The sequence below is a fragment of the Xenopus laevis genome, chromosome 7S (genome assembly GCF_017654675.1).
Source record: "Xenopus laevis strain J_2021 chromosome 7S, Xenopus_laevis_v10.1, whole genome shotgun sequence".
In the NCBI taxonomy this organism is placed as follows: Eukaryota; Metazoa; Chordata; class Amphibia; order Anura; family Pipidae; genus Xenopus; species Xenopus laevis.
The window spans coordinates 98,435,606-98,447,985 of record NC_054384.1 but is presented as its reverse complement, the minus strand read 5'-3'; the positions used below and the strand labels follow the sequence as shown (position 1 = coordinate 98,447,985).

The following is a 12,380-nucleotide window of genomic DNA, read 5'->3' as shown; positions in this document are numbered from 1 at the left end:
CTCTCTCCCCAACCCCCCTCAGTCTTTGCCATTCACGGGGGTCAGGAAAGGAGGGCAAGTCTGGATGTGCAACAGGCCACTCCTGGATAGTAAAGCTTGTTTATGTTTCTGTCAGGTTTTGAGATAACAATCGCACTGTGGGGACTGGCTTTTAACTACATGGGTGTGGGATAAGTGGGGGTGGCTGTGAGGCAATATCAGCTTCTTTATCTTTAGTGTAGAGAACATAACACTTCCCAAGGCTAATGGCACACAGGGCATTCTCTGCTCTTCTTTCTTTTTTTTTTTTTTCAACCCTTCTTAAAAAAAAAAAAAAACACTTAGGGGCACATAACAATTCTCCACCAGGGTATGTTCATCAAAGGAGAAAAGCCTGATACGCAGCACAATGTGGGGTGCTTCAGGCCCAAAATATTCACTCCTCTCTAACAGTCCACTCTGTTTATCTTTTTCTTCTAAAACAACAGACCTTCAAATAAAGTGTGCGCCAAAAGTCGCACATCACATCCTCTCATTGTTGGGGGGACATGAATGAATCACTTAGGAAGTGACAAACTAGTTTTCCAAACAATCTGCCATCCTCTTTGGTCATAATCTAAAGAACAGAGATGTAACACAGAGTTCAGTCGGCATGGGAGAGATTCCCTCAGAGGCTTTACCTCCGGGAATGTCCTTAAGTCTGAACCAAACAATGTTTTATGCTTCTGTGTCTGATACGGAACCAACCTGCGGATTCTTTTCATTCATAAATGGCCAACCCATTGTATAGTCATCATCATGAAGATCAAATAAATTGGAAACCTTTTTAATTATTGCAGTCTGCAGCAGTGTTGCTCCAACCTCTAGATCAGGGATCCCCAACCTTTTTTACCCATGAGCCACATTCAAATGTAAAAATAGTTGGGGAGCAACACAAGCATGAAAGCAGTACATGGGGTGCCAAATTAGGGCTGTGATTGACTATTTGGTTGGCCCTGTGTGGACTGGCAGCCTACAGGAGGCTCTGTTTGGCAGTACATCTGCTTTTTATGTAACCAAAACTTGCTTCCAACACAACCATTCAAAAATAAGTCCCTGCTTTGAGGTCATTGAGAGCAACATTCAAGGGGTTGGTGAGCAACATGTTGCTCACGAGCCACTGCTTGGGGATTACTGCTTTAAGTAGACATGCCAATGTGACTTCATGCATGAAATTCAGAGCTATTATTTTGGATAGCTAAACAAAATGTTGAATATTTTCAGTAGTGGCAATTTAAAACGATGGATTATGGAATAGTGAGGCCTTTGCTGCTAACGGGAAGCGACCTCTGGCAATGTTTGGATCAAAGGTGATGCCCTAAGAATGAAGGGGCTTCATCCAATTAAGGGCTTATTCAGACTTACATCTTTTGTGTGATTTTTGTACAAGGAAATGTTGAAGTCACAATGTATGGATTTGTCATGCAACGCTACCAAGATCCATACTGGCATAACAATTGTTGAGGCTTTTCTTACTGCAGGGATCTATTAATCCAGATGAACCCCCCATTCTCTATTCACTTTTATATGATTTTAAGGATCGTTGTTGTCATTACTAACATCTTTTATAAGCCTTTTATTGAACTGTACGTCCTGTTGTGAATTTGGTTGCATCATGTGACCCTTGTATTGTACAGGTAACCTGTAAGGAGGATAATTACCTTTTATTATTAGCAGCCAAACATATGAAATCAGCTAGTGGAGTAGGGAGCGTGTGGCTCAGGCAATACACACCCATGACTTGCCGTGATGACATTTTATTTTAATTGGGTTATTATGATGTTTCCTAAGGAATTATTTGCATGTAATTAGTCTCCAACATTTTTACTATTGGTCTCCAGCAGCAGATGTATGTCCAAATAACTCAAAAACAGTTTGTAATTCATTTATTTTGAAAACTTGCTTAGAATGTTCATTTCTTGAATCGGCTGTAATGCTTTGTTGGGTTTACTTTCCCTTTAGTGCAGATTATAAAACTCGTGACCGTGTATTCAGGTTGGTGAGATTGAGCGGTCGCTTATCCTGGGAGGAGGAAACGACACTGTTTACCTAGTGAAAATAAAGAGGTCTGGCAGAGCCTTGCCTCGTACACAAAAAGCCAGAGAACAAATCAGAAGTGAGGAAGAGGAGGGGGGTGCAGGAGAAACATCTAGAAGCCAAAAGCTTAATCTGGGTTGTGTTTATAGAGCTTTTTTCCCCCCACCACAAAACAGGAGGGTTTGGAGAGGCAGGAAGTGGTTACTGATTAAAATCTCAGTTGCTCTCAGTCTATTGCTAAAGATAAGCCGAAGCATGGCTCCTCTGTTTGCCGTTCTGGAGTACAGAGCGGGTCCGGCTGAACCATAATTCCCAGCATTCTCAGACAGCTATTGATAGCACTTATAGAGGAGCAACAGCTGGAGAATCCATTTTGTCTGGCCATTCTATAAATGTGCTTTCCATGATTCCTGTGGGTGCTGGGTGGCAATTAAACAAGCTCCGGTACATGTCCTTATTGTGAACACGCTTGGACATCATTATCAGAAACAGACTTTTTATAGGGTAGCGGTTCCTACTTAAATTTAATGTACTTATGCCGATGGATAGATTTTCTCCAAAAGGTTTTAGGCACTTTAATAAAGAAACTTAATAATCTAGAGCAGTGATCCCCAATCAGTGGCCCATGATCAACATGTTGCTCTCCAACCCCTATGATTTTGATCCCAGTGGCCTCAAAGCAGGTACATACTTTTCAATTCCTAGTTTGAATGAAGCTTTAGTTGCATAAAAGCCAGATGTACTTCTAAACAGAACCTCCTGTAGGTTGCCAGTCCACGTAGGGGCTACCAATAGCCAATCACAGGCTATATTTGGCACCCCAGGGAACTTTTTGCATGCTTATGTTGCTCTCCAACATTCAAATGTGGCTCACGGGCAAATAAAAAAATTTGGGGACCCCTGATCTAGTGGATGCTGAGAGTTGTAAGGTACAGAGGTGCATTAAATCCTGCTATAGGTACCAGACCTCCCGCCACCCCGCTCTCTTGCTAATCGGCACATGCATAGTACAGTGACGAATACCCAGCAGTGCCATCACTAGATGTTACTTGGCCTCACAGCAAATTAATTTTAGGGCCCCAAATCTATCCAGAGGTTGTCTTGTTTTACCAATATATGTTGAAATTACTTATTAATTTTCGGGCCCCCTGCAGCCGCAGGGTCTGCTTCCTCTGTAGTTAAACCCCTGATACCCAGGTACTCGACCACTCTGCAGTATAACAACAAATTTTCCATTAGGACATGTAAACCTTGATCTACCAGTATTATGGGCTTTAACAGACCCCTGACTTGCCATACATACCCAGATGACCGAACTGCCCCATCGAATCTGACTTTGTATGGCCAGCATTTAGGGTTGCCACCTGGCCGGTATCTTACCGGCCTGGCCGGTAAAAATGCTGGTTGATCCCAATATTATTAATAGTGAAAAAACATAAATATATCGGAAGGTATTTTTTTTTCAGAGAAATTGGCAACCTTACCAGCATTATTGCCCAGCTGCACTATTGGGCACTATTGGGCTACACGGAATGGCTCCCTGGAGTGAGCTGGTAAACAGAGCATTAACCTCTTTGCCCTGATTAACCGGAGTAATCTCTGGGCTTAAGGGTCTTGTGAGTAAATATCGCTAATTAACGCCCACATGGCTCTGCCAATGTTGAACTTCTTAACTTATTTGTGTAAGCAGAACACATCAATTTCTGTGCTCCTAACCAACTCGCATCCCTTTCTTTTTTTGCCAAAAATTCATGTATTTTGCTGCAAATATAGCATTTTCTAAAGCCAAGAGTATTGCTCTGTTTGCTGTTATTTTTGCAGTTTAAGAGTGAGCACTGTTCCCTTCGGAAAAAAAAATTCTGGCATCTCACAACTGCTTTGCCTGCCAGTAAAAATGGAACAGCCGAGCTTAGTTCAAAGAAAAACATTTGCAAGTTATATATACTTTTTATATTTTAGACAAATGCCTCTTAAAATTATCCCATTGATCTTTTATTTCCAAATGGAGGTCACATGCCTATAGCAAAGCTCCCCTTGTATATTACCATCCACAGACATGTCATACATTGACCAGGTAGTAGGTTCAAGGCCTAGCCCATCTTTTTGAGCCTGCGAACTTGCGCCCTTTGTTGCCCAGAGCCGCCCTAATGTTGTTGCTGAGTAGTTTGCTCTTCACTAGTGGAGCAAGTTTAATGTGTACAATACAGGTTGTTCTTGCACGACAGGACAGAAAGTTATATATAGAATTTTCCATTCCTTAATGGCTCCTTAAAGAAGCACAATGTAGGTCAGCATGCCCAGTGATTAGCAAATACTACAAACACAAGGGTAATCAATATTGGCTTCCATTTTTTCAAGACTAGGTTTCAGTAAGGCAGAGGGTTCCCAAAATGTGGGACTGGACCCCTTATGGCTACATCATGGTTACATTAATCAGTGTAGTATTTGTGGAAGAAACACCAAGATTTACAGAGGGGGTACAAAAGTAGAAGGGAGGTATGTAACGTCCCGAAATGTTGTATCAATTTGGTAAAGCTAATACAGCTGTGAATCTTGGTGTGTGCTGGGCCCGTATATTACAATTACCATAAGGTTGTTATTTGCTGAATCCTCTGTAATGCCTGATTGATAATATTAGAAGGTCATCATACTTCCCAACATTTGGAAAATAGAAATAAGGACAAAAAACATTTGCTGTGAGTAAAAAATATTTGGCTCAAGCCCATTTTTATGGCCACACCCCTAATACCACCATTTGGCGGGTTATGGAATGTTTTAACACATTTCTGGGGGTTTTAGGGTTCAGGATTTATGCAAGTCACATTTTCCCCAGGAGACCTACTTATCTTAAATAGTTACAATTGTGTCTTTGCTTATCTTAAACTGTTATAAATGTATCTAAGTGAACCTGCCATTCTGGGCTCTCTGCCAAAAGCCTTAGTATTTGGAACTTTGTATCTTTTTCTGGCTGTTCAGTGCAGGAGATCAAAGAGAAAGTCGGGACATTTCAGTCAAAATCGTGACTGTCCTGCGAAAAACGGGACAGTTCGGAGGTATGGTTCATCGTAGGCCCCAATCGCTGGCCCAGAATGTGGGTGGCCAGATGAAACCCAGATCCACTCTTTATGTCTGTGGTGCCCTAGGGCCCTCTGAGTGTAATAATGTAGTGGAAACAACTCTATAAAACCCAGTCAACAGAAGAAGAAGCATCTTGGAGTATGTTTTGCCGCTGTATTTCTGACCAGTCTCAAGAGGATAAAAGTTCACTACTGTAAATACAGTCTAAACTGGTTTTATTCTTTCTTTGCTGGGGTGGGAATGTTCACTTTATAGGCTAAAGTATCCACCTCTTCTGTACGTCTCTTCTTGAATCATAACACTCACTGCGTTCCAGACTGTATCTTAAAGCAACATCACTGTAACTACTTTTTTTTTGGCAAACAGCCACACTCAAGCCTAACACCAGTGTTGGCTAGCAAGGTCTAAAGGTAATCATAGTCGAATTCTGAAGCAATAGAAACAAAAGTTGATGAAGTGATGAATTACAGTTCAAAACCTGGCAGGTTTAGGGTGAATCTAGGTTTGACGGATGTGGGTTGTGTAATTTGTCAACATTTGGGATGTGGCCTCAGTACAACGAACATTAACGTTCTTGACAGTTCTTCATACTTTGCGCCAACAGTTTGGTACAGAATGGGTTTGCGGAGGTACAAGTGAAAGATCTTGACTATCCTGGACAGAGCTTTGACCTCAACTCAACTAAAGCTGGTGGATGAGAATGCTCAATGCAAGCTAGGACTTATTGCCCAACATTAGGGCCCAATCTTCTTGTGTCAAAGTTCACCAACACTGCTCCAACAACTGGTGAATGACCATCTCAGAAGAGTTGAACTTTCAGCAACAAGGGAAGACCAACTTCACATTTGTACCTTTTGCTTTCAGAATGAAAGAGTCCAGTCCAACAACCCAGTCCAGACAGGAGCAGGTTTAGTTGTACTTGATATGACCATAAATGTCACCATGTGCATCTGGCAGTGTTTTGGAAGTCTCAGAACCAAGGGTCGAGGCTCCAAATGTAAAATTGTCGAGACACTATAAGCTTTGTATATATTTGGCATGGAAACTTTATTGTTTATAATATCTGAGAGCTGCGTGAAGGGAAAGCAAGCCAAGAAAGTTAAAATGAGAGATTACTAAAACAAAGATTTGGCAAGTAAAAAAGGGAGTGAGTGAGTGAGTGAAGAGCTGGAAAAAAAGAGACAACCAGAATACAGCTTCTGTATTCCCTTTCTGTGTCTGCTGAGTTATTTTGGGAAGCATGGATTGGTGCAGACAGTTCATTTGGAGAAGACCAAATATTCACAACATAAACCATGTTCCTCACCTGGAAGGCTGTTGTTGACAGCTGGGGGTATTTGACGAAGACAATTACATTACAATTTCGTTTTTCAGGTACATGTGGTTGGTTGAATCAGAATTCTGGTCATTGCCATAATGTATTTATACCTCCCAACATTTGAAAATTGTTAAGAGGGACAAAAACATCAGGAGTGTGTAGCGCACCAAAATGTTTTGACCCGCCCATTTTATGGCCACATTTCTCTAATTACCATTTTCATTTTTTCAGGTTTTGATAGTTTGAGCACATTTCTGGTAGTTTAGGGCAATGTTTTATGTGTTATAACAGTTTTGCCCTTTAATCTGTGAGTCTCCCAAGAGACCTGCTTATCTTAAACAATTACATTTGTATCTTTGCTTTTCTTAAATTGTTACAAAAGTATCCAAGTGCAGCTGCTCAGGGTTCTGGGCTCTGCCAAAAAGCCTATTATTTTACCAAAGTTTCAGAAACTTTGTATAATTTTCGGGCGTCAGGGCAGGAGATCAAAGAGAAACTCAGGGCTTTTCAGTAACAACCCGGGACTGTGGGCTGAGCTGTCAAAATCGGGACTGTCTCGCAGAAAACGGGACAGTTGGGAGGTATGATGTATATTCTCAGCGATCACTGGATGGTTGACAGTAGGTGACTAAAAGTTTGCTCCTTATAAGGGTCAGGGCACATGCTCAGATTCGGGGAGATTAGTCACCTGGCAACAAATCTCCTCTTCGACTAATCTCTCCCAACTTCGGAAAACAAAGTGCTCTGAGTGCCATCCCTCTGGCAATTTACATTTTAGCCGGCGGGAGGCATTTCAGCGAGATTAGTCAGCCCGAAGAAGAGGAGATTTGTCGCCGGGCGACTAATCTCCCCGAATCTGAGCGTGTGCCTTGAACCTAATGGGCAGATACGAATGCCTGAATGTTTATTCTCTTAAACTGCCCATTCTTGCACAGATATTGTTGTAAAATAAAAGGTCATGTACAATTTTTGGGATGTTCGTGTCCAAGGAATGGTCATAAAATATATCCTAGTACCATGGGTATCAGTCCTTTTATAGATGTGGCAGGACAGTTTAGCTCAAACAGAATATTATACATGATCATGTATGCTCAATCTCTATAAAGGAATCGGACCTGTTATCCAGAATACTTGGGACCTGAGGTTTGCCGGATAATGGATCTTTTCATCATTTGCATTTCCATACCTTAAGTCTACTAAAAAATCATGTAAATATTAAATACACCCAATTGGCTGGTTTTGCTTCCAATAAGGATTAATTACAGTATATGTTCGTTTGGATCAAGTACAAGCTACTGTTTTATTATTACAGAGAAAAAGAAAACAATCTTTTAAATTGTGGATTATTTTGTTAAAATGGAGTCTATGGGAGACTGTAATTTGTGCCTTCTGGATAATGGGTCTCCAGATAATGGATCCGATACCTTTACGATTAAATAATACTTGCAACGGATGCTGTTTGTTTATCAATCACTTAGCATGAAAACAGGCCCTTGTTTTTTCTTTGAAACATCTGTTTTGAGCATTTTAGGAGTCCGATGTACGAAAATAAAACTCTGCTGTTCCTTACAGCTGTCACTGTACATAACAGCCCATAAAATAAAATAATCCAATATGCTGCACTGTTAGGAGCCACGTTCAGCAGTGGAATAATTACATTTTGGGACTCCTCTCTTCTTTACAAGCCAGAATAGAAAATATAAGACTTTTGCCTGAGAACATCTTCCCCCCCTGTATATTGTCGTTATGTCATGATGCTTTTGATATTGTTAGCATGAAGTGCTTTTCTATAAATCAAATTATTGCTTATATTTATGGGGTGCAATATTTTCTGACCATTAAAATTTATAGACAAATTGTTGACGATATAAGTATTAGTTAAAGGGGAAGTGATCTGTAATTTAAAGTGACTCATCTGAGTGGCTTTTATAAGGAAAACTTTAGCAGGCAGGGACCTCACCAACATATTCTGCATTGCTGTACTATAGAATAGCACATTGGCATACCTCCCAACTGTCCCATTTATTATGGGACAGTCCCGATTTTCATTGCTCAACCCGCAGTCCCGGATTGTTACTGAAATGTCCCAACTTTCTCCTTGATCTCCTGCACAGAACAGCCAGAAAAATATACGTTTCTAAAACTGAATTGGCTTTTGGCAGAGAACCCAGAATTGTTGCAGCTGCACTTTGATACATTTGTTACAATTTAAGATAAGCAAAGAAAGAATTGTAACAATTTAAGATAAACAGGTCGCTTGGAGAAACTGTGACTCGCAGCTTAAAGGGCAATTCACCTTCATAAGACCTGACATAAAACCTGACCCTAGGATACGGATTTGGTTCGGTATTCGGCCGGATCTTTCGTGAAGGATTCTGGGGTTCGGCCGAATCCAAAATAGTGAATTCAGTGCATCCCTATTGTAAACCTCAATCACTACCTAGAAAAAAACTTATATCCATGGCCAGGTATGAAGGCTCTGCACTTTACAGCGGATTTTAGACGCAAAATAGAAAAAATAATTATTTATTCCAACAAATAAGGAAGATCCAATGCAAAGCAGTGACCACCAAAGGCCAAGTTAAAAACAAACGTTTCAAATTGCAAAACATATTTAATAAAATAAATGCTCTTTCTGAATAGAGAAGCAGATAAAACCCTCTTTCTATAGGGAATTCTATGTGAAGCTTTTCAGAACTGCCGCTACTTTGGGGATTTATGGAACTCGTTTGTGAGAAGATTAATAAAATTGCTGATGTTGTGGGGATTTATGGAACTCAGTGTGAGACGTTTCAAAGTGCTGCTTTTTTTTTCTGGGGATTTATGGACCTTCCATGCCAAATTGGTGCCCTTGGGCTGTGTTTAGTGCTCTCAGGAGGGATTGGTACAATGGGGCATCTACAGTGAGTTTGTGGCAGGGAAGCCTGAGGAATTTCCTGTCTTATCCTTGTGACCTGGGGCAAAAGTCATTTTTATCTCCCCTGTATTAACAGGCAAAGCGACTCCAGTACTAGGTATTCACTGTAACTTAATTAAATTGTCTTTGCAGCATAGCCAGCTTAGAGTACCAATAAAAAAATGTTATGGGATATAGCTGCATTCTCGACATACATAATATTATTTCACATGAAATGCCATGGGTAGCTCAGCTGTTTGCCCTATGGTGGCAAATTAATGTCTCTACATTATGGGCTGAATTATAAACAGTTTTGAAAAGAGAGTTGTGTTTTTGCTAGTGAAAGCCTGACTCTTTGGAACCTTGAACTCTCCATATTGAGCAGCCCCTTGTCTTCGACTCAATAATGAAAGGCACTAGCATTGGGTTTAATATGGGCGCTGACACTTTGCCCTGAATTGTTTTTAAATCATTTAAGTGATCACACTCAGTGGACAGAAATTTATAGTCCGGGATTACAGCTTTCTAATACCTTTTTAGGTTTGTGTTCATTTGCCCTTATGTGTCTGCCATTGTAGCATTAGTTAACAATGCATTCCATAGATTTTTAGACCCTAGAGAGAATTTGTATCCCCTCAAGGCTTTCCCTTAATTTGAAACATTGAAATTATATATCACTTTATGAGCAAAAGTATTTGGACTGATTCAAAAAGTGTAAATGGGTCTGTTTGTTCTTCCTCGTTAACCTCCCAATTTGTTTTTTTCTAGCTAATTCTTGATAAGAATTGCAAATTGTAAATTTTCGAGAAATAATCTTGCCAGTTATCAATGATTATTTCTTGTACTACTGTTGTGTCTGTCATATTGGTGTAGTTCCTAGAATGTACGGAAAGCAAAGATGTCCATACATGGGCTGACTTGTGTTGTACTCCAAGTTCCAACCAATCAGCCAAACAAACAGTTAAGGGCAGAGACAGACGAGAAGATAAGGGGAGATTAGTTTCCCGGCGACAAATCGCCTCTTCTTCGGGCGACTAATCTCCCGGAACTGCCTCCGCACCGGCTAGAATCTAAATCGGCAGCGGGATGGCACTCTGAGCGCTTTGCTTTCTGAAGTCGCCCGAAAGTTTCCTCGTGAGGCAACTTCGGGTCGACTTCGAAAAATGAAGCGCTCCAAGTGCGATCCGACCGCCGATTTAGATTCTAGCCGCGTGCGTAGGCACTTTGGGGATGTCGCACGAAGAAGAGGCGATTTGTTACCGGGCGACTACATCTCCCCAAATTTTTCCGTCGGTCTCTGCCCTTAAGCATATCAGGGGCCATACCAATGTTCCATCTAAACTGTGTGCTCACAACAAATTGTATTAAGAATTTTATGTGAAAACACAAAATGATGCATATATTTTGACCTGTGCACATAGTTTCAAATGTGTGCACAAAGGACATTTATTTTTTGTGCACATAGTTTAGAAGGAATTAGAGGGAACGTAAGGCCATACCTGTTTATGGGCAAAATTGTATTCCTCTGTTTTTGTCTGGCTGACTGCCTAAATCTTCGAAAAATCATGAAGTGAAGAGAAACTATAGAGCTGCGGATCTTCTTTTTGGATGAAAGTCCGTATCCACTGGCGGAGCTACCTATACAGCAGAACACACAGTCACATGGGGGCCAAGCAAGAGAGGGGCCCGAACCACAGGTCTGCTATATCATAGTCCCCCTCTCCAACTTGTCTTTTACCTTCAAAATAGAGTCGCGGTCTGTGGCGCAACAGGTCGGGGCAGTTGATGCGGGGGCTCCTCAATAGATTTTTTTGTTTGGGTGGGGCCTGATGCTACCGAGTAAAGCTACTGTCAGTATCTGACAGGCACTCAAGGCAATCTTCCTCCAGGTTGTTGCAGCAAAGTAAAGGATTTATTCTGTTCACAGCCTTACGCGTTTCGTGTTACCAACACTTAGTCAAAGGCTCAACAGTACTTTCCGGTTTGTCCGCTTCCTATGTTGAGGGCTTCGGGCGGTGCACCTGGGCCACTTCCCTAATTTGGTGAGTTATAACTTTACTTATTGGAGACCCTTATTCAAGTTTCATTATATTGTCAATATCTGACCCTCGATCAACCAGAGTCTAAGGATTTTTATTGTAAATGCCCCCGGACTGGCCCTGCATTCCAGGTGTTCAGGCAGCATGGTCACAATTGGCCAACTTGTCCAACAAATCCTGAGCATGTATGGCCACCTTTACTATTTATTTCAAATCACAACCTATCTGATGTGTTTGGGGGTCAGCCCTCAAAGTTTTGGGGTCTGTGCTCTAAGGGTAGGGACACACTGGGCGATTTGGGGAGTTTTAGTCGCCTGGCGACTAATCGCCGCGACTTTTCTCCCCGAATGCCTCCCCTCGCTCTGCGCCTGGCTAAAATGAAAAATCGCCTGCGCTAATCACACGTGGCGATTCGTTTTCCGAAATCGCCCGAAGTTGCCTCACGAGGAAACTTCGGGCGACTTTGGAAAACGAATCGCCGCGTGTGATTAGCGCAGGCGATTTTTCATTTTAGCCAGGCGCAGAGCGAGGGGAGGCATTCGGGGAGAAAAGTCGCGGCGATTAGTCGCCAGGCGACTAAAACTCCCCAAATCGCCCAGTGTGTCCCTACCCTTAGCCAAATAGCAGATTAGGGCTTGCTACCCTTTTCTTATAGTGATCTGTGCTAGTACTTATAGCGATAGTGATCTGTAACGTTTACAGACACAGCTGGTGCTGGGCCCCTTGACGATAACCTTGACTAATCAGAAGTGAACCAGCTTGGGGTCTATACAGGGGGGTAGCCCTTTAAAGTAGGTGCTGTATATCTGAGCTAATACTTATGAGAGATTAAGTAAAACACTGGCAGTACTGATATAAAGGGAAAGTGGTAATTTGGTAAAAATAATAAGTTGTTCTAAAAGGCAATAATATGATTTATTTTTATGCTTCCGCCAAGGACTTTTTGTAGGCTAGGGTCCCTTGTTGAGGCTGCAGAACAGATGCTTTCCCCCTT

The 12,380-nt window shown here is 41.6% G+C and overlaps 1 protein-coding gene across 7 annotated transcripts in view; it reads left to right on the top strand.

The window, feature by feature from the left end:
• Positions 1–12,380, top strand: part of tead4.S (TEA domain transcription factor 4 S homeolog) — a 75,190-nt gene that overhangs the window by 14,748 nt on the left and 48,062 nt on the right. Inside the window, exon 4 of one of the 7 annotated variants that reach the window (XM_041570528.1) lies at positions 11,275–11,389. The gene's annotated coding sequence lies outside the window, so the exon portion shown is untranslated. 7 annotated transcript variants of the gene reach the window in all.